Source organism: Pleurodeles waltl, chromosome 8 (genome assembly GCF_031143425.1).
Source record: "Pleurodeles waltl isolate 20211129_DDA chromosome 8, aPleWal1.hap1.20221129, whole genome shotgun sequence".
Lineage (NCBI taxonomy): Eukaryota > Metazoa > Chordata > Amphibia > Caudata > Salamandridae > Pleurodeles > Pleurodeles waltl.
The window spans coordinates 1,509,955,044-1,509,981,111 of NC_090447.1; the positions used below are offsets into that span (position 1 = coordinate 1,509,955,044).

The window sequence follows — 26,068 nt, forward strand, 5'->3', positions numbered from 1 at the left end:
CAACACAACCTATCGCCCCAATAACATGATGTGTTAGGCAGCAACTGCCTAAAATCCACAATTAAGATTCAAACGTGAATACACCTGCATGCAGCTAAAGGCACAATTATTTTTGATCTACAAAACGATATAGAATTGGTGCAGTTAAAATAGTGGTAAATTTGAACCTACTGTAATTTTCTTACTTGATTCCGTAAATGTGCATGCTCGTGAGACCCAATTATGCTCTACCTTGTCTCAGCATGGACAGAAAAGTAATACAATCTGTCAGAAAGTCAAAAATGCCATTTCTATGGTGGCGCACATATCATTCCATAAACCCACTGTTCTCCAAAGCCTATTTTCCAAGACACTCTTATACAGTCAATTGGGTACAAAACTATACAGTCCTGTTAAACCTTTCTAACGTCCCATTCCACTACAGGTTATACTTATTAAGCCGTGTGCTATGTTACCAACCTATCAGCAGGCAGAGTGCCATCAACCTTAATCTCTAGACACTTCAAGAAACATTCCTGGTAAAATACTTCACGGATTCATAATGTCCATTGGTATTTCAAACCTAGTGGGTAGTGTTTGCTACTATGCCTCTGAGAATGAGATTGGTGAATTTCAAAAGTACCTTGCACACCTGTTCACAGTTGTGAGCACCTGCCTTTTAACCTTGAGCCGGGCAATACTGAAAGGCAGAACTTGTTTGCATGTGACATAATAGCATCTTCATTAATGAAGGCAGACTTTTCTTAAATATATGTTGGGATGCACTATCGCAGAGATGACAAACACATTTACTAATACACTCCTGCACAGTATTTGCTATTTTGCTAATCCCACAGTCTCACGACTGGAAAGCAATGGGTACTACAGGCACAAACTTGTAACTAAAACAGGCTACTATCCTCACTGTCCGGGTGAGTAGTACATACACATATATTACACACAAACAAGGCAGCTAGCCCAGAGTAAAGCCTGAGCAGACAGGACGTGAAATATTTCAACGTTATAGCAATATTTCCAACATCCTTGTCGCCAAAATGTATTCAGAGCAAAGTTGTAGAGAGAGTTTACACTTGGAAAACCACAGGCACTTTCCAGTGACCGGTCTACCACCTCTAACCAACCACTCCTTATCCACATTAGACATTTCAAACATCACGTGTAAAAGAGCACAGACTTCTAAAAGTTTTGGAGAAATGTAGTCATGTGTGGTAAACATGAGTCCCTTTGTACAGGGATTTATCCTGCATAGAGACCCACTGAGCACTAAGCAGCACCTGTTGCTAACCCATAGTAAACACTGTTTTTTAGATGTAAACATTTAGGGAGGTAACAAGGGAACACAGTGCTCACCTTTTGGGTGCACAAGCACGATTATTAAGTGTGATTTGGTGATCTGGTATAGCACTGTCCAGTACAGGAATCTCGAAAAAAAGCGTCAGATTCACCCCAGGGTAACTTACCACCAAGAAATGCACCCTTAACCTGGATGGGGCAAGCACTGCAAACTGCAACCAGTATTTTTTGCAAACGGTGTGAAATTTTGTAAGGCGACTCATATAGGTTGAATCAAAAAACAACAAAATTGAATCAGAATGGGTCTCAATTTGACCTACCTAATCAATATTCATTAGGAAAGTCGTAAGCAGCAACTTACAACTGGTGGCCGTCTTGAATCAGCGGAATACTATGTTTGTATTTTATTTATTTATTATTTAAATGGAGCTTATTTTCTTAATTGCCGAACATAAAAAAAAAAAAAAGAACTCAACTTTTTTAATGTTTGTTTGAGAGTAGACACTGGTCCCCTGTATCATAGTCTATTGCCCAATAAACTACATATATATTTTTTTTTATATAACATTCACAAAAGGGGAATGGATTCCAGTGTGGGATTCCACCTTTTGCATGGGGTTAGTAAGTTTCAATGGCTTGTAACCACTATTTGTGTCCAAAGCGATTGGTTCATATGGACAGGAACCGCTATTTGGAAGGAATACAGGGCCCTTAAAAAAAATTAGGAGTCTGTAAAAAGTTACTGACTCCTAAAATGGGTTTAGTCCATTGCATAAAGCATTTCTGCGATCACAAACTCTGAGGCATGATATTCTGAACCATAAAGATGCTTTCTACATCTGGCCCCTGGACCAGTTTCATATGGTCACCACGTAGCTGTGCGTCTCAACGCCCCCAATATCCCTAATATGTCCTTTAGCACTTAATGCTCAGGTTTGTAAACAGAAGCTATCACTGTAACCATGCTGCTCCAGTGACATATATTCATCTAACATCCCTAATTCTAACAAAAAGGTTAAGGCTACACAGAAAAGTTGACGATCTGTGACATCTCACACTTCACCCAGAAACATCAGATTTTGGTCAACCATCAAGTGCTATCCTGATCCCAACCACTAGATGGCAGAACAATGCACAGCAAGCGAGTCTGGGTTCGGTTCGCTTTGTAAAACTCACAAGTCTCTCAAAAAGCAGAACATTTGGTTAACCCGGCTGATACGAAGTATTTCATGCAAACAAAATACAAATATTTACACAGTTGCTAGATGTGTGAAAAGTTGTGTTTTTCCTCCAACCAAGTTCTGCGGCTGCCTTTCGCAGGAGTCAAGTTTTACGCACAACTGCAAATGATTTTCACAGGACATCGAGCTAATTTTAGGAAACTCTGGAAAGCTGGAAAAAGTTTGTAAAGTATTTGAGAGTTCACCGTTTAATTGTCTTTTTACGCAGACTGGTGGACGGTGGCCGAGTTGCCCTGTTAAGTTTACCCTAAGCTTTTCTACTCACAAGAGACTGAGGTAACCTGAAAAACTTGGCCAAGAGTTTGAGTGAGTCCCCCCAGGCTCCCTCCTCCCCGGCTCTTACGCGCTGGCACGCTTCACACCCTCACTCCAGGCCGGGGCTCCCCTCACACACGCACCGCACAGGCCTCGACGTTTGCTTTGCTCCGCAGAGTTTACTTTCGCCCTAAAGATCTCTCAAACAAGGCCTGAGCTTTAAACAAACAGAGGCCCTGGGAAGCGCCAAAGGACCCAAAGCTCTGCTGTCCCTCCAGGGCCCACGGCCTGCGCTTGTTTACTCGGCCCCGAGGCCTCGGGCCTACGCGCTCCAGGCGGCGTGCCACCAGCCCCCGGCCCCCGGGTTTGCTTTGGCCCGCGTTGTTTGCGGAAAAAAATAAATACGAGTGATTTAGTCAGAGTGAGACAGCAAAGGGGCGGGTGGGAGGGCGCCCCCAGACCATGGCAGAGCACCAGGGGAGGAGGGATCTGGGGAGGGGCAGAAAACGGCTTCTGAGGCAGTAGGCCCAAGTGACACCTTCGTGGGGACCCCGGAGGGCAGCCTCAGGGTCCTGGGCCAAAGGAGCACCGATTTCAAGTTTCACTGGAATGCTTAGATCTACTTTTGTAATGGGAAACCAGGACTACAAGTCCCAGAATGCAAAGCAAAGATCCAGGAACTGGATCAGCTGCTCATGCACGGACCTGGGAAGCTTGAGCGCGCTGAAGGAGGTTTCAGAACCAGACTGTTCTGTCATTTGAAAAGCAGAATTATTGGCAGGGCGCAAAAACTCTAGGGTGGATCGCCAAGTTTGCTGAAATTAGACAAATGTCAGCTCTCCCTCACCAGAAGCCTCGTGTCTACCCCCATTTCGTTTTCGCTTGTCAGTCTTAAAATGTTTTGCTTTGTAGGACACACCTAAAAATTGGTGTGGCGTAATGCATTCCAGGGGATAAGCAGGGCTGAGTCACATGTACTTGCCCGAGAACGCCCGAGTCAGGCACATTTCATGCTAACATACAAGGGAAATATGTTAACATCTGCCTCTGGTTCCACTTTGTGGATTTGTAAATCTGCTGCAGGGGTTTTCAACATACCTTTTAATAAACTGCATATTTTGTGCGGGTTAACCCCTTCTCTATTCACTACTTAGCAGACTTAATCTGATGCCAGTTTTAATGCTTTTGAAATACACATATCCCTAATTAAATATGCATTTAATTAATGAAGAAGAACCTCCTTTGAAAGGTTGACATTTCTTATGTTAAGTGAATTTGCTAGAAAATGATGCCCCTGATGGAGTGTTTAACAAGGTGCCCCTCCTTGGGTGATGCCTTTCCAAACACTGAGGCCTGGGTTACAGGTTGCTCGGGAATTTTCCCACTCCATGAGACCCCGGTTTGTCCAGGGTTTGGAATTCCCAGTTCGGTGATATTTACTGCACCCGGTAATTACTGGGTGAGTTAAATAACTCTCGTTCATTAAATTTGAATAGGTCAAACCTGCCGGAATTTAACAGGGAAAATGTACGGTATTTACTGTACCATGCAGAATTAAGTGCAGCAAGAACAAAAATCTGCAGGGTTTTTCCCAAAAACTCTTGATGGGTGTTATTTATCACACATCACACCCCGGAAATAACAAACTCAGAAACAGACCTTAGGGGGCTCTTGTGTGTGCAAAGTCGTCCCTCCACGGAGCATTAAGACCTAACTCACAGGATACCACGACAGTCTACCCCAGTGGCTCTCAAACTTTAATGCCACGCCCCCCCAGTGGGGAAAAAAAAAAATAATCTCCGGGGCCCCCCTAAGAATTTTTTGCAATTATTCAATTAAGTTGGCAACGTATAAATATGTCTAGACTTATTTAAACATTGCAGTTAAGTTATGTCACCTTTTTAAAAATGCAATGTTTGTTCTGCTTAAAAAAAAAAAAGCAGTGTCCTCTCCATAATGCCCCTTTTGGCCAGAGCCTGGCGCCCCCCTGGGATTACCTGAGGACACCCTAGAGGGGCCCGCCCCTCGAGTTTGAAGACCCCTGGTCTACACTGTTGCAGCTCCAGGGCACTCATTGTAGGACATCCTTACAAACAGCCCTAATGAGAAGAAGAGACCTGTTTCATCTCATCCTTTGAGGATGCTGGCTTTGTTACTGAGCTGGGTCCTGTGCACACTGTCACTAGAACCAAGCTGTACCCGGCTGATGAGCCTATAACGAGAGCGAAACCGGTCCTGGGTTGCGGAAAGGATGCCACCTTCTTATTCACTGCATATCACAATAAATAAATATTTTTTAAAAACTATCAGCAAAGACAATAGGCCCCACCTTGGCAACTGTGTGCTATTTTTTACGGAAAAATTGTGATATGCAAAGTAATGGCAAATAAAGGAGGGGTGTTGCAGACATTGCACTGAAGTGCACTCCTTTTTAGGGGCTCAGCATGGGAGAAGGCAACATGCCAACACGCATAGTGCAAGACAGTCAATGGTTGTAATGGGATGAGCCATTGCCCTATTCTGTGTGGGGGCAGCAGCACAATGTGAATGACACTTCAATGGACCAATGGGTGAAGAGCCTGACTGAAAGCCCCTGGTCATGTGCAAATATGTATATCTTTAATTACGATTTCTTTGAAAAACAAAAGACTGGCAAGATAGCTAAAGGCCACATCTTAGGGATAAAAAAAAGACTTAAAGGGACCACCCAGTGAATGGAATTAAAACCATTTTTCTTTCCTAGTCCAACATCTCTAACAATCACCAACACCAGACAACCTAGCATGTGTTTGAAGACGTCAGCATGAGTTTTGAGCCCTCCTGACATCATTCTCTCCCTCATTTGTTTAACAAGATCATTTAAATCCTCAGCCCTGTCTTGCTTCTGCGACGCCTGAACATATCTTTGGTCCCGGGCACATTTGACACGTTCTCCAAAATTTTGCACTGCAGACATTAGACAATCATAATTAGGGCTTCCGGGTTTACGTTTTTTTTTTTTTATAGATTTCCATCTGTATTTATCCATATGTACTGTTTGGCCATCCTTTTGGTATTAAGCCATATTTATTTTGTGTTTTGAGAATAAACGGAGTCGTAAAATGGTGTATTTCCACATTTAACTGATGAAAATGCACGCAAACTTTTGAAGCCTGTTGCGTTTTAGAAAATTAAGCAGCCAAATAGTACACAGCATTATACCCACAGGAAAATATTACCATTATGCTTCATTTGTATGTTAACATCTGCTTATATGTATGATCCTGTTTTTAACTTCCTATGCTGTCTATCTGCAGTTCTCAAAAGGCACCACAAAAAGCACAATTTTCACTATGTTTCCGCTTTTATAAATAAATAGAATCAGGAAACACGTTTATTTCTGTGTGCATTTATCTGTGAAATTCGACAAAAACGGAAAACCGGGAGCCTTAAATATAATGTCTAGTTAACCAACACCCTGTGCTTAATGGAAGGTCGGATCCATGCCGGATTTCCAACATTACCTCTGCCTCTGTAAAGGAGTTCTGTTTCGATGAATGTTGGGGTCTCACGCTGGGAGAGACTGGCAGGCTAAGGTCCAAGGCTGAGAGCAGGTGGTCCAAGGCCAGTCCCAGGGCAGGGGGTGAGGGCGGGGGGGGCGGGAGTACTGCTGCCATAGGCTGAATGTTACTACCATCACCACCTCCCTTCGTTCCTGGCTGCTAAACAAAGGTACTCAGGTACCCCCCGCATGTGCCGCCCATTGTGGAAGGAGGTAGAGCTAGTCCTCCGACTGTGAAGTGTCTCCATGAACTGTGACAACTTCAGCCATGGCTGGCTTTAAAGTTAACATTACTGTGCATTCTGGTATTTGTAGTTTTTCCAAGAGTGGGGTATTACAAGTGAAAGCAGGTCCTGGAGTAGGGTGCCACAGACGAAAGAGGGTGATTTGTCAGATGTGTGTTTGAGAAAGAGGAGACCACAAACTGCACCCAAAAGATTCCAGTTTCAGTCTTAGGAATCCGCACCGCGGCTTTCCTAAAATGGAAATTCCCAAGTCCACCTGAGCCAAACAATCACGACGGCACGCTGTGATGCTTAAAACAATGAGGGTGTGTGTAGCGCACAATAGCCCTCTTTGCTGGCAGCGGAGCGCTAATGTGGGACGGTATGCTCATAGCGCCTCAGGCAAGCAGAGGGCACGCTTCCCACCCCCTTGCCAATGAGATGGCAGCCTCAAGGCGCTTGCTCACAAATTAACACTAGTCAGGCCTGAAAGCTATCCAAGACCACATACAACACGGCAGTGCGGCTGGCATCTGGAGGGCGCTTCCTGGCAGCATCGAGGCGACGCAGCGCTGACTCCGGGCTCTATCTTGCGAATCAAACGTAAAACAAAAATCTGGATTAAAAAAAAAAATCTCAACAGCTGCCATTATTATGAATCCTCTCATTACCAGGAAGCCAGCACCCCCTGACTCAAAAGAGGTGCCTTCTAATGTCCGCACTGCAGTCCAGGGGAGACAGCCCCACTCACCTAGAATACAAACATGGCATCTGCCCATAGAAACATTCATTATGGTCGACTACCACAGCCGGCACCAATAACAGGACACCATCAGTCACGTGACACAACAACGAAGTTAGCCCTTTCCTTCTTCCTTCGACCAAACTTCCCATCTTGAACTTTTAGTTACTAGCTGACACCTTCCTAGCAGGAGGTTTATGCCGCTCCTGGAGCCCAACACGGAAGAGACCACACCGATGCCCACCCATACTGCAAGTGAGGCTCACCCAAAAGCTGCCCAGCCTTGGGGTGTTGTAGAAAGAGAAGTAGGACTAAGCCCCCCCCTCCAGGTCACGCGCCGTGCGGGGTTCGAGTGTATATTTAACCCTCAAGCACGTGCCCGGCTGGGGTGCGAGCAGGGTTCATTCTTACACAACCAGCAGCACCCCCTTAAAATAAAACACAAAGCGCAACACCGAAGAGAAATAAACGCTTTCTCACAAGACCATCACATGAACCTGAGCTCTAATATCCAAGCTTAGTAAACCCCGAAAACTGGTCTCAAGTTTACCTATTGCACTGTTCATTCCACATTTATTTTTTTACGTGTCACACTAGCGAGAACTTTAAGGTTCCAGGCTTCAGACCTTAAGGAGGGATGCAACATATCTGAACTTGGAGCGCCTTCTTGAAATAACTGTTCCTAAGATAAAGTGCAAAGCACCTGCTGCTCAGGGTACAGGGTGTGTGATGCAATCAGAAACGGACATGACTAACAATACAAAACGTTTTCACAACAAATGAGAAATTGTTGGTTTTATGTTGTATGGCTTGCAGTTCCTTTTTTTCTTGATGCAAATAAAATCCCCTCAACCAGTTCACGAATAGGGGATGTTAATGCCATCTGGGCAAAGACACATTATCAATGACTGAATGCATCAATGCACACTCGAGGTGAACAGTCGACTTTTGCCAAGGGTGTGCGGTGACATATCTATAGATCACATTTTGAGAATCAACTCATTTTGTATTTAAAAATCAGCCGATTGTGGGATCTGGAGTAAGGACAGGAAATGGACCATTTTATGGCACGTGCCACAGAATTGCGTCATCCCACCCTCACCCACGTGTGTCACCAGGCAGTGAAAACAGGAAGGTGGGCTTGATTTTCAACTGCAGCATTCTCAGTCGCTCCACGCTTGGGGGTCCCCCAGCATCCTTGCCACAGCTCCCCATTTGAACCCAGGTAATTGTATGGACGCACACGTGGTGATGTCATGAAGACAGCAGCATGCACAATGGAGCATGCAGATGGCTGACAGCACACGCATGGTGGTACAAATACACCGCCATGTGACCCGGAAACGCTCGCCAACTGGAAGGCTCCAGGCTGGTTTCCAAAACATCTGTCCCTGGGCCGTGCAGACAAGCAGAGGACCATCGCACACCAGTCCCTCCCAGACCCCGGAGCATGGACCGGGGAGGCGGAGGACCAGGGAATCTAAAATAAACAGCGGGTCCAGTGCCGAGCCAGCTTCTTCTAACAGAGCTGGGAAGCAGAAAAACACCCCTTCGTGCTGTGGTAGCGTCCTCGCCTGCTTCCCGTACAGATGTTTCCCATGAGCTGTCTCTGCTCCCCCTCTTGCAGCTGGAGAGAAACTTAAGAACAGGCCCAGAGCTACTGGGTCAGAAGTGCTCCTCGTGTGCTGCCACTGCACTGGAAAAAATACAGCAAAGTAGTCCTTGTGTACCTCATGAACTCAGTGACAAGTGTTGAACGAGTCAACCTAACCAATCAAACCATGCCACGTCACGAAGAATTTATGAAAATTCCCAGTTATACCATTGGCCATGACTGCAACTGAGAAGCCACAGTGAGGTACCCTAGCCCACTCTGAAGGCCACTGCCAGACCCTCTAGGTAGCCCCCACTAGAGTCTATAGGTATTCACGGCACCTACAGACTCTAGCCTGTAGGTGCCACTAAGGAGCCACGGTGGGGTGCCACTAGCTCATTCAAAGGTGGCGCTGAAGGCCGTAGCCAGAGCCTCTAGGTAGCCCCTCTACCAGCGTTCCTGGGTCACAGCACCTATAGACGCTAGCCTATAGGTGCCACTAAGGAGCCACGGTGGGGTGCCACTTGCTCATTCAAAGGTGGCGCTGAAGGCCGTAGCCAGAGCCTCTAGGTAGCCCCTCTACTAGTGTTCATGGGTCACAGCACCTATAGACTCTAGCCTATAGGTGCCACTGAGGAGCCATGGTGAGGTACAGCAAACCTCACCGCCTCATGGTATCCCCCATTAGAGTCTATAGGTGGTGTCTAGGGTAAGTGACTGGGTGAATGGACATTGAAGAGTTGGTATACGGAGGAAATTAATGTAATTAAAAATTGTGTTGGTTGTGAATAGAACCAAATTACTTTAAGTTTCTGAATGCATGACGACATGCCCGCTAACCTATGAACATCCATCCCCACAGGTTAAAAAAAAAAAAAGAGTTATTCAGTGCTTATATTTTTGACAGGGAGAGAAAACTCCAATTCCAAGGCCATACGCCATTTATATATTGGCCTCTCGGGTTAGTTTTAATCTTTGGCGAGCCCACAGCAGCCAATGTTCAGCTATAACACTCTTATGCCACGTGCTCCAGGATGTTCTTCAGATCAGTGGATGGCTATGGTGTGAAGGTGAACCGTGTGACCTTGTGAGCTTCTGCACTCTAAGGTTTTGCATTTTATTTTCTGTGTTTTCTCTACTGACTGGTCACCATGCCAGATGCCACCTCCTGAACTCCTGCCTGCCCCGGATGCCTTTGCATTGACTTGGGTTATACCGCTCTCTTACTGTGGTGAACATGCTTCTTCCAGTGGTCACAAAGGGGTTGAGTCATCGCCGCTGGTCAGCTCCAGACCTATCTGAAGGACAACAGTTAAGGACTGTGGCCAGGTAGGATTTGGTCTGCAACACAAAACCCAACAGTTTACGTGTGACCACCTTGGACACTATGGAGGACCACGGACAACTGCGGTCCGAGCCCCATCCTTCTCTGAACTCTATCAGCAGTGCCAGAGTCTCTTCTACCCCCTCATGCTACTGGTCAGGAAAGTTCAGGGGCTGGTCAGGTCCTCGCTCGTTGAATACGACTAGGGGATGTCCCTTGTACCACAGGTCTAAGCCTCACCGGGTGGCTTGTAGTGTTCCCAGGAGTCCTTATTATCACTCAATCGACTTCATATCAATGTCGAGCCCACGGTGTCAAGGTCAAGTCTTGTGGCTTCCATTACTATACGTACGTAGAGAATAACCAGAACCTCCACTATCTGGATATGCATCCATAGGTCTCATGACCTAGGACCAAGCCCAACAGCAGTAAAAGTTGTTAAAAATATGACACACGATCTGGATGCCACCCTCTTCTCAAAGTCTCAGATAGGACCAGTTTCTTCAGTTCTGAAATTCCCATAGCTGTTGAAGAAAGAAGGATCTGCTTGACTTAATCAAGCGGACAAAATGGACCTGGTGCCTGGCCAAACAGAATCAAGGCAGATTATGGGAACTCGCTGTACCCAGGGGCTGCCAAGATACATTGGTCCCTCCTCCAGGTCACTCATATTGCCAGGCCTCATCAGATCCTGCATGACCGCAGATCAGGTTGCCGGTAGAACGAGCAAGTGGCACCCCCTAAAACAGCTTGACTATGAATGGACACCATGGGAAGGTTTGAGGCTCAGTTCTTCCATTGAAATCTCAGCAGTAATTATTGCCCTGAGGAAGTCTCCTTGTAGGGACGAAACGTGCTAGCTGGGCCATTGAAATAAGATCTACATTATGGAAAGATTTTAAGAAGAATGAATAAATACGTTTAAAATTTCTTGAGCTCAGACATTTCATTCATTTCGACGAATTGATTGTGGAATGACACCGGACCATCAATACATGATTCATGGGTGGACTTTTGATTGAATAGAAGGTGATTTTAATCCCCTGTCTTGGCTTGAACAGAAATATGTTAATTGAGGTTGGATGGCAGTCATACCTCAGGGATTGTGTAATTTTAGAATAAGGTACAGACGTGTGGTGTGGTGGTGTCACAACTATCACCAAGTCCGATTATCTGATGATCGCAAGTAAGGCTGTGCAAAGCCTTCCCGCGGGACCCTTCTGTGGCCACCATCTTCAGAAAGGGTCACACTGAAGAACTGTGTCATGTAATCCAGGAGTAAATGGACCGATGCATGGATTCCTAAAGCGCCCAGGACTCCGCTATTTGCAAGCTTCAAATCCTTGGAAAGGGCTTGTGGAAAGCACATTTCCAGGAGCAGCATGTGGGTTTGTTGATGGGTCTAGGGATGGCAGTTGTGAGATCAAGATTGGCTCTCATGGCCTGAAACCATGTGCCTGCAGGGCTGCATCTCACCACAAATCTTAGCTTCAAAAAGGATCTCCAAGCTATTTATTTCTGTGAGCCTGGATAAGGGCCCACCAATGAGCTTGGCCCAACAAGAGCAGGCTAGGGTAGTGAACTTTTTAAGGGTGTAAATCAGCCCCAAAATATGTTTGAGCACCTGGGAATTCCCACTTTCCACTTCTCTGGAGCAGGACATTCTGTGTCCAAGAAGTTTGGCATGTGGCTGTTCGCAAGCTATCCACCCATGTCATAGGTAAAACCTCAACAACGCAGGTTACACCCCCTCAGTGGGCAGCACCACTTCTTATGAGCCCCCCCTCAACCACCCACTCAAGAAAAGCTCCGGGGACTGACAGCTGCAGGTGTTAAAAACCTGTAATCACGGCTCGTGCCCCGCACTCCCTGCGAGAAGCATCCTAGGTCCTGCAATGCAAGAATACCGAAGATCTCAGTAAGGGGGGTGGGGGGGGTTCCACTTGTTTCTTCTCTCCCTCTTAACTTCGCCAAACTCTCCTAAAAGAATGTCTACTCCTGAAAAATTCCAAACTGAATCAAGGAATTCATTAATATTAATACATTTATTTTTGTAGGAGTTCATTGCCATGGCCAGAAATAGCCCCGGAAGCTGGGAAAACGGCACGATGGACGCATCTTTTTATTGAACCTGAAGCTACACTGTAACAGTGCAGGGCTGAGCACACCCTCGCCCCCTCTGTAATAAGAAAAGCAGGTTACAAATGTCGCAAGTGGCGTCATTTTTACTTAACGGGAGCCTCTGGTGAAAATGCACAAATCCAGAAGGTTGACGAGGAAAATAAAGGGTGGACAGACCTCCTCTGTGCCGGGGCTCAGTCCTTGGTAATCCGCCTGTGAGGTGGCCGAGCCCACCTGGTGTGCCTCCAGGGTGCTCCCCGACCCGGCTGGCTAGTCTCATCCGCGCCCCCCACCCCCATGAAAAATGTATGAGGGTGGTTAAAACCGCCCCCACAACTGGAGAACAAAGCTCGGTTCTACTAGCCAAGGGTTCCGTAAAGTCGGTCCTGGAGAGCCGGGTCCATGCCAGGTTTTTAGCACATCCACATTTAGAAAAAAGATGTTTCAGAAATCTACATTTTTCTTAATGTGGATATGCTAAAAACCTGGCATGGACCTGGCTCTCCTGGACCGACTTTACAGAACCCTGTACTAGCCACTTTAAACCCTAAGGGTGTCCAGGGTGTCCAACTTGGGTTCATGAGGGAAAATCCGTACCGGGTTTTCCGGATATCCGCCCAAGGTATTTTTAGGTGGGTGGCCATTCAGCAAATCTGGCGTGGATTCGGCGCCCCCCGCACCTCGTTGACATGTTTAAACTGTGTGCAGAACTTTGCAGTGAAACAGGACTATCTCTATACTGTGTAGTTCTGCTGAATCATCAGCTCGGTGGCCCCAAACAAGGGCAGAGTGTAAACACAAGATAATACGCAGATGTGTGACCGGCACACAAACATACTGCAGTATTTGTGCCGTGATTGGGGCCAGAGCAAGGGTACCCCACGTCTCCATCCTCCCCCTGCGGAAAGCCCAGATTTAATGTTTCTAGGCGACAATATGGAGCCCACGTAGCACCGCCTTGCTATGGCACTATTTATTTTAGTGTAGCAATAAAAGGGGGTGGGGGAGCACCAGAGAACTTCCTCTCATATTAACATCAGATTTATAACTTCCTGTCACGTGATGCTCAACCCGTACCCTACTTAGTAAGTCTTAATTAGCTTAGCTATTATAGCAATGCTCACACTAGCCAGACCTAATGTATCACTGACTAGAACCCAGCCCTTTGTTATTTCAGGGCTTCCTCCAGCCTGGCACCTTTCATTCCTCACTCTGGGACAGGTTACTGCTGATCCGCCCCTTGGGCCTCCTGTGGCAATGCTCACACTAGCCGGACCCAAATGTATCACTGACTAGTACCCAGCCCTTTGTTATTTCAGGGTTTCCTCCAGCCTGGCACCTTTCATTCCTCACTCTGGGACAGGTTACTGCTGATCCGCCCCTTGGGCCTCCTGTGGCAATGCTCACACTAGCCAGACCTAATGTATCACTGACTAGAACCCAGCCCTTTGTTATTTCAGGGCTTCCTCCAGCCTGGCACCTTTCATTCCTCACTCTGGGACAGGTTACTGCTGATCCGCCCCTTGGGCCTCCTGTGGCAATGCTCACACTAGCCAGACCTAATGTATCACTGACTAGAACCCAGCCCTTTGTTATTTCAGGGCTTCCTCCAGCCTGGCACCTTTCATTCCTCACTCTGGGACAGGTTACTGCTGATCCGCCCCTTGGGCCTCCTGTGGCAATGCTCACACTAGCCAGACCTAATGTATCACTGACTAGTACCCAGCCCTTTGTTATTTCAGGGCTTCCTCCAGTCTGGCAGTCTGGTATTTGCCACCTTTCATTCCCCGGGGAGACTCTGGGACAGGTTCCTGCTGGTCCGCCCCCTGGGCCCTGTGCATGCCAGCACACCTTCTGCACCACAGGAAGCACTCTACCCAGGGGCACAAGGGCGATGCCAGGATTCCTTCTACCGGAAGTACGCCGTGAACCTGGGCCCGGAGGCCCCTGGCACCCAGTGGGCCTGTCTGAGCCGGGTGGGAGAACAGAGCTCTTCTGTTCCACAGGGAGGGTGGCCCCTGGCTTCCAGGCGTGGAGTCAACCAGACCTGGCATGACTAGCCTGGGCTTGACACTGTTCTCCTGTGGGTGCATTTGTATAGTGCCTCGTACCGCTGCAGAGGCCGCGAGGCGCTTTTTAGTACATGGGTAGCAAGCTACTCCCTTGATTCGAGCTGGGCTGGGGAGTGTAGGGTCACCCTGTGGCCCATATGGGAAAAGTGTTGTTGTCATGTGTGAGGACCAATGGGACTCCGCTTAACCAGTGGGCGGAGCTTAGGGGGGCAGGATATACCCAGCCTTGTCTTAGATGAATCTCAAAATGTAATCTTCAATTTAACTCAACACATACTTTCTTCCTACCAATTATCTAGTTGCTTATACATGGCTATGTCACAGAAAGTTTTTTTTTGTTTTTTTTATGTCATATTTCATGCCGGGTAAGGAGGCTTCTCTCTTATTTTCAGCTTTATTTAAGTTGCTATGTTCCCCGTAACCCTTCTTTCAGTTCGTGTCAGCTTGTGGTTCGTAATAAAACGTTTTGTATTTATTTACTTACCTCAAATGCGTCTTCTGACAGCCACTAAAATCAAGCCCTTGCTGCTGCAGGAATAGCAAAGGAAAGTCACTGCAGGTTGGGTTGAGGAGGCCTAGAAACCTTTTACTGTTGAGGAAACAGCAGCTGATCAGTTCTAGGCCAACTCTTGAGTTGCATTACGAGTATTCGCAGGATTTCTTTAAAAACGTGGTTGTCAATACTGCTTCCTCGTGCAGGGAGTTATATATATTTTTTCTGTCAGATTTTTTGGGCACTGGGCCAACACAGCAGCAAAGACAGACAGGTTGCTGTGCAGGACTGTTTTGTGGCAGGAGAGTGATGCCCATAAGCGGGCCCCTCTCATGCTGTGCCACTGGACCCAAAGCTGCACTGAGGAGGCCAGTAAGGTCCTCTCTTGCTGTGCCACTGGACCCAAAGCTGCACTGAGGAGGCCAGTAAGGTCCTCACTTGCAGTGCCACTGGATCCAAAGCTGCAACGATGAGGCCAGTAAGGTCCTTGCTCACTGTGCCACCGGATCCAAAGCTGCACTGAGGAGGCCAGTAAGGTCCTCACTTGCTGTGCCACTGGATCCAAAGCTGCACCGATGAGGCCAGTAAGGTCCTCACTTGCTGTGCCACTGGACCCAAAGCTGCACCGATGAGGCCAGTAAGGTCCTCACTTGCTGTGCCACTGGACCCAAAGCTGCACTGAGGAGGCCAGTAAGGTCCTTGCTCACTGTGCCACTGGATCCAAAGCTGCACCACTGGATCCAAAGCGGCACCGATGAGGCCAGTAAGGTCCTTGCTCACTATGCCACCAGATCCAAAGCTGCACTGAGGAGGCCAGTAAGGTCCTCACTTGCTGTGCCACTGGATCCAAAGCTGCACCGATGAGGCCAGTAAGGTCCTCACTTGCTGTGCCACTGGATCCAAAGCTGCACCGATGAGTCCAGTAAGGTCCTTGCTCACTGTGCCACCGGATCCAAAGCTGCACCGATGAGGCCAGTAAGGTCCTCACTTGCTGTGCCACCGGATCCAAAGCTGCACCGATGAGGCCAGTAAGGTCCTCACTTGCTGTGCCACCGGATCCAAAGCTGCACCGATGAGGCCAGTAAGGTCCTCACTTGCTGTGCCACCGGACCCAAAGCTGCACCGATGAGGCCAGTAAGGTCCTCACTTGCTGTGCCACTGGACCCAAAGCTGCACTGAGGAGGCCAGTAAGGTCCTTGCTCACTGTGCCACTGGATCCAAAGCTGCACCGATGAGGCCAGTAAGGTCCTTGCTCACTGTGCCACCGGATCCAAAGCTGTGCCACTGGATCCAAAGCTGCACCGATGAGGCCAGTAAGGTCCTTGCTCACTATGCCACCGGATCCAAAGCTGCACTGAGGAGGCCAGTAAGGTCCTCACTTGCTGTGCCACTGGATCCAAAGCTGCACCGATGAGGCCAGTAAGGTCCTTGCTCACTGTGCCACTGGACCCAAAGCTCCACTGAGGAGGCCAGTAAGGTCCTCGTTTGCTGTGCCACTGGATCCAAAGCTGCACTGATGAGGCCAGTAAGGTTCTTGCTCACTGGGCCTCCAGACTGAAAGCCGCACCTCACCGATGAGGCCCAGTAACATCCTCGCTTGCAGCGTCACCTGACCCAAAGCTGCACTGATGAGACCTAGTAAGATCATTTGTTGTGCCACCAGACCCAAAGCTGCACTGATGAAACCTAGTAAGATCCTTTGTTGCGCCACCGGACCCAAAGCTGCACTGATGAAACCTAGTAAGATCCTTTGTTGCGCCACTGGACCCAAAGCTGCACTGATGAAACCTAGTAAGATCCTTTGTTGTGCCACCGGACCCAAAGCTGCACTGATGAAACCTAGTAAGATCCTTTGTTGTGCCACCGGACCCAAAGCTGCACTGATGAAACCTAGTAAGATCCTTTGTTGTGCCACCAGACCCAAAGGTGCACTGATGAGGCCACTAAGGCCCTTGATTGCTGTGACCCAAAGCTGCACCTCACTGATGAGGTCCAATAAGATTGCAACTGGTCTGGGTTGTTTTTGTTCCCATTCTGCGAGGACCTGGCCTGACAGCTCTGCCTGAAATGCCTCAATTGGAGCAGGGAGAGGCTATGGTTGGTCCTCTCAAGCAATGGCACAGACCGGTTACAAATAACATTATACTAGGTTCAGATTAATTCCATCCACAATGTTTGATCTAAATCTCAGCAGAGATACAAACTGCTAAATCCCAGCAGAGATACAAAGTGATAATCAACAGACATGCATACTGCTAAACCACAATGGAGATACACATCACTAAACCTCAGCAGAGATACACACTGCTAAATCTCTCAGCAGAGATACACACTGCTAAATCTCTCAGCAGAGATACACACTGCTAAATCTCTCAGCTAATCTCTCAGCAGAGATACAAACTGCTAAATCTCAGCAGAGATACATACTGCTAAATCTCAGCAGAGATACATACTGCTAAATCTCAGCAGAGATACATACTGCTAAATCTCAGCAGAGATGCAAAGTGATAATGAACAGACATGCGTACTGCTAAACCACAATGGAGATTCACATCACTAAACCTCAGCAGAGATATATTCTGCTGATTCTCATCAGAGATACAGACCTCAGCAAGGATACATTTGGCTAAAATCTGTGCAGAGGGACACCGCTAAATTTCTCCAGAATTATGTGCTGCTGAATGAGACGGGGCTACATGCTGCCAAGTAATACCAGAGATAAACGATGTTAATAACTGAACAGATAAACTGCAAAACTCCAGAGGCGGTTTACTAGTGAAGCTAGCAGCACATACGTGCTCCCACATCCTACAGGAGATGAGCTCTGCTACAGCTCACAAAAGGCTGCGCATTCCTTGCTGATTGGGCATTAGTGCCACCCTAAACCCCTCCAGCACCCTAGGATGAGGGGAGCCCAGCCGGCACTTGGAATCAGTTCTAGAGACCTCAATCGTTTTGGGCATAAGTTTGTACTAAGTTATGTACATGCAGAATGCTAGTTAGCACCGGAAGTGCGCACACAAAACATGCAAGAACACACACACATGGGCCTGCCTTTGAGGATGGGGCGGGGGTGCAGCATTTGAGGCTGGGAGGATAAACCAGGGTACCAGACAGGGTTAGGAGAATGGCCAGGGCACACGCTGGGCATGCGAGGCCCTGATATGGGCCAACAGTGAGGATAACGCAGTGGGCGAGATGGAGAATTTGGACAATTAGTGGCCCCAGACACGTGGTAACGGCCTGCTGAAAAAACACACATGCAAAACAAGCATAAGCAAAGCCAACAGACCTATTGGCTTTGTCAATGTTTGTTTTGTTGTGTCATGCTTGATCTTATGCATGGCTGCTTTGTGTCTGCAGTTCTTCCCACCAACCCCGATGCCCACAGGTTCCTAATCGGTGCTGGCATACCTGTTGCTGCAAAACGTTCTCCTTTGCACCTCTGTGCTGTCATGGAACTAGTTTACCGATGCACGCGTGAGTGTGCAGGTTACACTAATAATTGTGCTGCCTGTCAGTTGTGAAGCTTCTCTGCTAGAGGTGAGATGTTGCTCTCACAACTGGGACGTGCTCACAGGAAAACTGCACTATTACCGAGGATTTTCCTGGTGCACACATTTTTTGCCAGGAATGGGGTTGTGGATGGCAGAGGGTGGCTTCACACAAACTACAAAGTTCGTGGGTATTAAACAAATGTGTGTGTGTGTGGGGGGGGGGGGGGGGGGGGGAGGGACTTACAGAAATACATTTCCCTGAAACTTTTGTGACTGTGGGCAGTTTGCTTTAAACGTCTCTGTGGTGTTGCCACACATCACTCCGCATGCCTAGCGGTGTGCTGCTACAGGTTACATTTCCAACACCAATATGATACACAATCAGTTCTACAGCTCACAAGAATCTCAAATATTTTGGGTCTCGTGCAACAGGTGCAAATATTTAAATTCATGGTACTCATTTTATCAACCAGGAAAGGATGAAAGGCAGAGGACCAGGGATTGCGGAAGTGACAACACACACCTGTGCGCCCCCTCGCCCAGAGGTAAGAGGTGCCTGCTTGTCCCACCCGTAGCCCCTCAACAGGCCCTCCTCTGCCCCAGAAGGGGACCAGGAGCGACACCTGGAGGAGCTGGTGGCCTCGACCCACCCTGCGCCCACCCTTGTCTCCACCACCAGGAGCGGTAGATTCACTGCCAGTGACAGCAAAACGCGGAGGCGGGAACAGCTGCCCCCTAGTGGGCGTTCGTGGCATCTGCGGAGTTTCAGAGCTGCAGCCGGCGCTGCAACCCACCGGACTACCTGCAGCCAATGAAAAAGGTGGATGTTCTGGGGGACTCTGTGGTCCCGTGTAAGTAACTGCTCAGCTCCAAAACCCACCGAACAGCCTGTGGCTTCCTGTGCCCCCCCCCACACACTCCACCTGCTACAACACACTTCCTGGGAGGGGTCTGGGGACCCGGAGTGCGGCCACGCGCGGCTCCCACCGGACCAGGCCACATGCAAGGAGGGGCGAAGCCAAGAACAAAACCAGAGGTCCCTGCAACACTGGCAGCGACTGGCTGGTGCCACCACGTTCACACAAAGACTGGTGTAAAACAACTTGTGACCCACAGCCCAGTGCTAAACAACGCTTACACACAAAGACGGGTGTAAAACAACTTGTGACCCACAGCCCAGTGCTAAACAACGCTTACACACAAAGACGGGTGTAAAACAACTTGTGACCCACAGCCCAGTGCTAAACAACGCTTACACACAAAGACTGGTGTGAAACAACTTGTGACCCACAGCCCAGTGCTAAACAACGCTTACACACAAAGACTGGTGTGAAACAACTTGTGACCCACAGCCCAGTGCTAAACAACGCTTACACACAAAGACGGGTGTAAAACAACTTGTGACCCACAGCCCAGTGCTAAACAACGCTTACACACAAAGACGGGTGTAAAACAACTTGTGACCCACAGCCCAGTGCTAAACAACGCTTACACACAAAGACTGGTGTGAAAATAGCAACAGCACCGACAGTCCAGTACAAAAGCAACGTGTGTACAGTTAGTTCAGAGCAAAGACACATTTTGTCGGACAATTTAGTGCAAAAACAAGTTGTGTCCGCCAGCCAAGTGCGAAACCAACTTGTGCACCGAAAGTCCAGTCCAAAATCAACTTGTGCACCGAAAGTCAAGTGCAAAACCAACTTGTGCACCGAAAGTCCAGTCCAAAATCAACTTGTGCACCGAAAGTCAAGTGCAAAACCAACTTGTGCACCGAAAGTCCAGTGCAAAATCCAACTTGTGCATTGATAGTCCAGAGGAAAACCAACTTGTGCATTGACAGTCCAGCGCAAAACCAACTTGTGCATTGACAGTCCAGCGCAAAACCAACTTGTGCATTGACAGTCCAGCGGAAAACCAACTTGTCCATTGACAGTCCAGTGCAAAACAACAACATCTGCACTGGGCAAAAACAACTTCTGTATGGTAGTCCAGTGCTAAAACAACGTTTACCCCAAAACATTAGTGTACACGCAACATATTCACAGACAGCCCAGTGCAAAAACAACGTTTACACAGACAGAGCAGTGTAAAAAAAACATTTTAGGCGACAGTCCAGTCCAAAATCCACATCGGCACCGAGTGTACATTGTAAAAACAAACACTTGCAGTGGTCCCAGCGTGGGGGGCACTTAGAAGGACCGGCTGGCACAAACAACATCTGCACTTCCCAACGTGTGTAAAAACAACCCTGAACCAGCATTTAGCAAGTCATTCTGATGTTTTAGCGGCCGATGGCTCGTGCAGAAGTGACCTGTATCATCAGGGAAAGGCCTCTTCGGGAACAGGCTCCGTTGTGCATACACAGCGATGCTGACATCCTCGGAACACAATGTTAAAATTGTACCTTAATTGACCTCTCGGTATTTGGGACAGTCTGTGGTTTCAAATATTAAAATCTGATAAGTGATAGATTATTTTTTGCTATATTAACGCGTTGAATGAGAACCAGGCGATCTGTTCTGCACCCTCACAAGTTAACCGAATTAAAAGCCTGTCTCCTATTTTGGAAAAGTATTTCATACTGGAAATAAACGGCAGCGTTGCCTAAACGACGACGTTTCTGGTAGAAGGGTCGCTGTTACTAAATCTTATCAATAAATAAATATGCGCTTTCGGTTTTTTTCGGATTTGTTTTAACTCTTCCCAAGTAAATGCCCCATAAACTGTAACCTGCTGGCGGGACAAGATCGCTGTTGCTCGCTTTTTGTAGGAATATGTGCTGCAGTGTTTTAAAGTTGAACATACTCAGGGGCTTCCCACCCCGAGCGCAATACACAAATGTGCCCAGGATCACAAGAGGGGTCACATTCTCACAGTTTTCTTTCCAGAAGAATTAGGGGCTGCTGGGGGTATCTCAACGTTACACCTCAAGGGTGGACTTTAATCGCCCAGCATCACCGGCTCTGGAGTTTATCTCGAGATGTCTGGACCACCCGAGCCGCGCGCATCTCAATGGGCGCTGGACACATGGCAATGATTTCTTCTAGCAAAGATTACCTCCCCTGACTGATGCTGGGCACGTTACCTCGAGAAGAGGTAAAGAAAACAGCTGTCAGAATGATTCATGTCACGAGGGGAATCTTCAGCGAACAGCACTAAGCATGCTGGGACTTGTAGTTTCGCCATCTTCACTCAAGGTTATACGACATGTTCTTTCAGGATTAGAATGGTTACCTGCGTTCTGCTGTTGGCACAGTCCGTATACATGTCTGAGAGCCGCCCCCATGGCATGGGACCGTTTGACAGGTGAGACAAGATGCAGAACTAAACAGGAATCGTGCCCTCTGGACGTGCTGCAGCTTGCGGAAGTGGTACAGGTCTGATGCGCGAGAGGCAGACCCCGATGTATTCCAGGCCCGTGCCACCCGGACAGATGTGCCCAAGTGGAGAAGCCGGGATTAGAACCCGGGTCCTTGGCCCCGCAACTCTTGAGTCAGCCCCCTACCAACGAGCTTCGGGGCACCTCAAAAGTGGGAAATTAGTGAGTGCTGAAAACAAACCCCAATCTCTGCCCATGTGAGCGGATTCCAGCCAGCCTGGCACTCACTGAGTGACGAAGACAGAGTTGGCACAGACTTCCGGCTCATCCTCTGCTTTTAAAATGCAGGCCCCACTATGTCCCCAGCTCTACACTTCACGTGTCTGCACCATTTCTGATCTTTATGAATCTGGGGTGTTTTTTTTATTTTTTATTAATCCACTGTGTTGTCCATTGGTATTTAACTAGCGGAGTTTTTTTTTTTAAAGGATCGTATACATTATAACAGGTTACACACAGCACTTGCTTCTAGCGTCTTGCGAATGCGTGGCGCTTTACAGAACACGTTCAGTTACCACCCAACTCCGTGGCAGTTTATATATCTTTATGGACAAACGAGAGAAAGTGTGCAGTGTAGCTCAAAGTCTGCAGTGGAAGCTGAGCACTGCGTTCCACAGACGTCTGCCTTTGTGGCATCTTGTGGACTTCACAGACCGTCAGGGCAGCCTCCATGTTAGTCTGGAGTTCATTTCTGCACATCTGTCACACTGCGGCAGCGTTGTTGAATTGTACTCAGAGGTTAGCAGCGATTCTCACATACGTTTTCCACACAGCCTGAAGTAGATAAGTGACGTTTACACATGGGGAGGGCACTCAAATATGCATTAATGCCCTGTGATGGCTGCTGAGTGCCATGTGCCTAATTTAACAACTGTCAAACTAAGCACTAGAGCGCATCCCCAGTGGTGCACAGAAAAACAATCCGGACAGGCAAAGCACTGAAAACATGCACTTGATCAATCCTCGGCAAAAGTCGAAGAGAGAGATGCAGAGGAACTCTGGTGAGCTCTTGCATTCGTTATCTGCAGAGAAACCCACAGGAGAGACCCTATATAGCCCTCAGAGGAGGATTGGCCACCTAACCAGGTAAGCACCTATCAGGAGGGGTCTCTGACGTCACCTGCTGGCCTACCTGAGAGACACCAGCTCTGCACCTGTTTCCAGCACATCTGCACGTTGATTATTTGAGGATTACAGCTGCCTTCTTGCCAAGCGCCCTCCTTCAGCCAGTTTTAGCTTTGGAACCAGCAGCATGTTGCCTGCTGGGACTTGTAGTTTCTAATCTGCCATTCAGCAGGATGGCTTTCCAAGCCCTTAAAAGTTGGGAATGGAACACATATTCTCCAATCACAGCAGGCCACCTGGCAGCTGTGAAACAAATAACACCGATAGCAAATATCCCCTGTCACCTGTCCTCGTCTCCCAGATTAAAAACCATCCCTTCATCCCTGTACTGCTAACGAAGAAGAGTGCACCAGACCCTCATTTCCAAGTCAGGCTCCCCCAGCACATCTAACGCACCTTACCTAGCTGCCCAATGGCCTCTGGGCACCTGGTTTGTAAACCAGCAACTCCGATTTCTGGGACTTGTAGTCTCATTTTCCCCATTTTAAACACAGGCCTGGGAGAGGATTGTGTCTGATAGCCTCGTGCCGAGGTCCCCAGTGACAGCTATGCTCCGGGACCCGAGGCTGCCATCTACCCAGCTTTTTAGGCCGACTGATCAAGTTTTCTATCAAAAATCTAGCTTGGCCGAACGGCTTTGAAACTCAAATATAAGGCTTAAAGTGCTACGGCTGAGTTTTGAAGCAGGATTAAATTCCTGGGGGTTCATACGTTTTCTTATTTTGGAAAATGCAGGACTACAAGTGCCAGCATTCAAAGGGAAAGCACCCGAGATGACAAGCAACATGCACTCAACGGGGAGCAGTCTGACATAACTAACACAGTGTCCTAAAAAATGCACTTCATGACCACTCCAGGGCCGAACTTATTCTCATGTAAGTCGCTCATCAACAGTGGGCACAGAAACAAGGTAGTAATCAGTGCAGGAACAAAAAAAGAGCGCTGGTCCCGAGTAGCGCCTGCGGTGCTGTAAAAAGCCATGGAGTGATTATTGCATGTGCCCGTTTCCAGCATTTCCCACCAAACCAGTAGCTGGTCAAAGCGCCGAGATGATTTTTGGTGGCGCTTTACAATTTGCTACAAGATGTCACTGTGGTAGGGGTGAGCAGGGGGACTTTCAGATCACAAAACCTCAGCACACGGAAGTCTTCACTGAGCATTACAGCAGACTTTGGCATTGAAGCTCCCCGATGCCTGCAGCGCCGTGAAACAGCACAATGCGGTGGGAAGCACTATATTAAAAACAACTGATTAATGACCCTAAATATCTCAATTTTCCCAATGCTGGGCTTGAGCAGCACATGTAGTCTCGTGTTTTGCATTCCGCCCTTGCAGCCGTGAAATGACAGCGGGAGGAATCGGCCTACAAGTACCAGGATGCAAAGCGAAAGGACCCGTTGACAAGCGAGAGAGCTGGGATGTCTCGCATGCTTTTACCGGGGATACACACACCCCCTGTCACACTCTACAGCTGTCCTGACAAAACCTACAACTTAACCTCGTGACGCGTTACATAGTAAAGATGTTTTAAATTTGTCTCTCCAGACAAGACGTGTACCACTCTAAACACACACATTGAAGGAATAACTTTAGCAATTCCAGCGACAGAGGGAACAGCCGCAGAGGAGACACAAAAACTGCCCAGTGAGCACGAACAATACACATTTCACACACACGGAGCACAAACACACCCGTCCCTCCTCACGGGGTGCACGGCGAGGGAAGGGGTAAGCACCCACTCTAAAAACTCACAAAAAATAAACTTTTTGTGGACTTCTCAGGGGCCCGGTGTGCGCCTGCTCGTGTTTCCTGCACCGGGCAGGCTCTGGGGGCCAAACTAGGCCTCTCCTAACACAACACAACAGAAAACTGCTCTACAGGGACAGTTAACAACAACACACATCGGCCCCGGAGGCACAACAACTTATCAGGGCTGTGTGCGTTCATCACATCACAAACAACAAATAAACAGGCCCAGCAGGGGTAGAAAAGTGGCAACATTTAAAGCGCACTAAGGATGCAGGCAAAACACACCCCAAGAGCGCGGAGGACGCAGCGATTTCACAGCACAAAGCACCTAAAAGCAGCATCGAGGCGCCTGGTGTACACCGCACAACACACACCTTGAAAGCGCCCCGCCAGGCATCCAACTTCAGATGCTCGCTGCGCAGAAAGAGCCACCAACCACCCTCCTCCATGGGCCACTCACCGGGCGAGGATCGGATTGCAGCCCCGAGTTTCACAAGACGCAGCGAAAATAGCCTCACAATCCGTGTCCCAAAGCGGCGAGGTGTGCCGGGGGGCAAATGTTGTTGTTTGTCGCCGGCCCCCTCAAGCCTCAGACATCTTGTGGCGAGGGGCGAGCTGGGAAAGTAGCCACGGAACAACAGGCGTCTCTGGGTGACTGAACTCTCTCACACAAACCCCTTCTTTTGGTTTTTTTCCCTCTGCCTGGTGCCTCCCAGCTCTGAAAGGAGAGGGGAGGGACAGGGGGAGGGGAGGAGGGATGCCTGCCCTAAACCAGCCCTAAAAGAGCGGGGAGAGCCCAGTTTCTACAGCTCGGACGGGAAGCCACTGCTCTCCCCCCACCACTGCCCCAGCCGGTGATTTGTAAACTGCTCCGGTGTGGGACGGATGCTCCCTTCCAGGGAGAGGAGGCTTTAGAACCAGAAACTACAGGTCCTGGAGGAAATAGAAACTTTTTGGGTGGGAAGAGCCGGCGGCCCCGCCCCTGGGCCTGTGCGGAGTTTGGTTTGAGCCTGTTCTTTAGAAGAGGCCCGGGCTCCTCCTGTGACCCCCTATTCATCACCAGGGAGGCAGCAGCTGCATAGCTCAGGCCTCATGGCCAAAGGGGGAGGGGGCCTGTGCCAGGCAGAGGAGGACTGGAGGGAGGATGCAGGCAGGGGTATCTGAGAGGGCGTGCGGGCGAGGCAAGAGGGCCAGACAGCCGAGGATGCAGGCAGAGAGATGCAGGCAAGGCAAGAGGGCCAGGCACCCGAGGATGCAGGCAGGGAGATGCAGGCAAGGCAAGAGGGCCAGGCAGCCGAGGATGCAGGCAGAGAGATGCAGGCAAGGCAAGAGGGCCAGGCACCCGAGGATGCAGGCAGAGGTAGCAGACAAGGGGATACAGGCAACAAAAGGGGGCCCAGCATCCGAGGATGCAGGCA

The 26,068-nt window shown here is 48.6% G+C and overlaps 1 protein-coding gene across 2 annotated transcripts in view; it reads right to left on the minus strand.

Moving 5' to 3' along the window:
- The window catches only part of BOC (BOC cell adhesion associated, oncogene regulated), a 112,464-nt gene extending 87,129 nt beyond the window's left edge, over positions 1-25,335 (minus strand). Inside the window, exon 1 of one of the 2 annotated variants that reach the window (XM_069202782.1) lies at positions 25,111-25,335. The gene's annotated coding sequence lies outside the window, so the exon portion shown is untranslated. The remainder of the gene's footprint in view (positions 1-25,110) is intronic. The other variant, XM_069202783.1, reaches the window with a different exon arrangement.
- Positions 25,336-26,068: the final 733 nt, after the last annotated feature.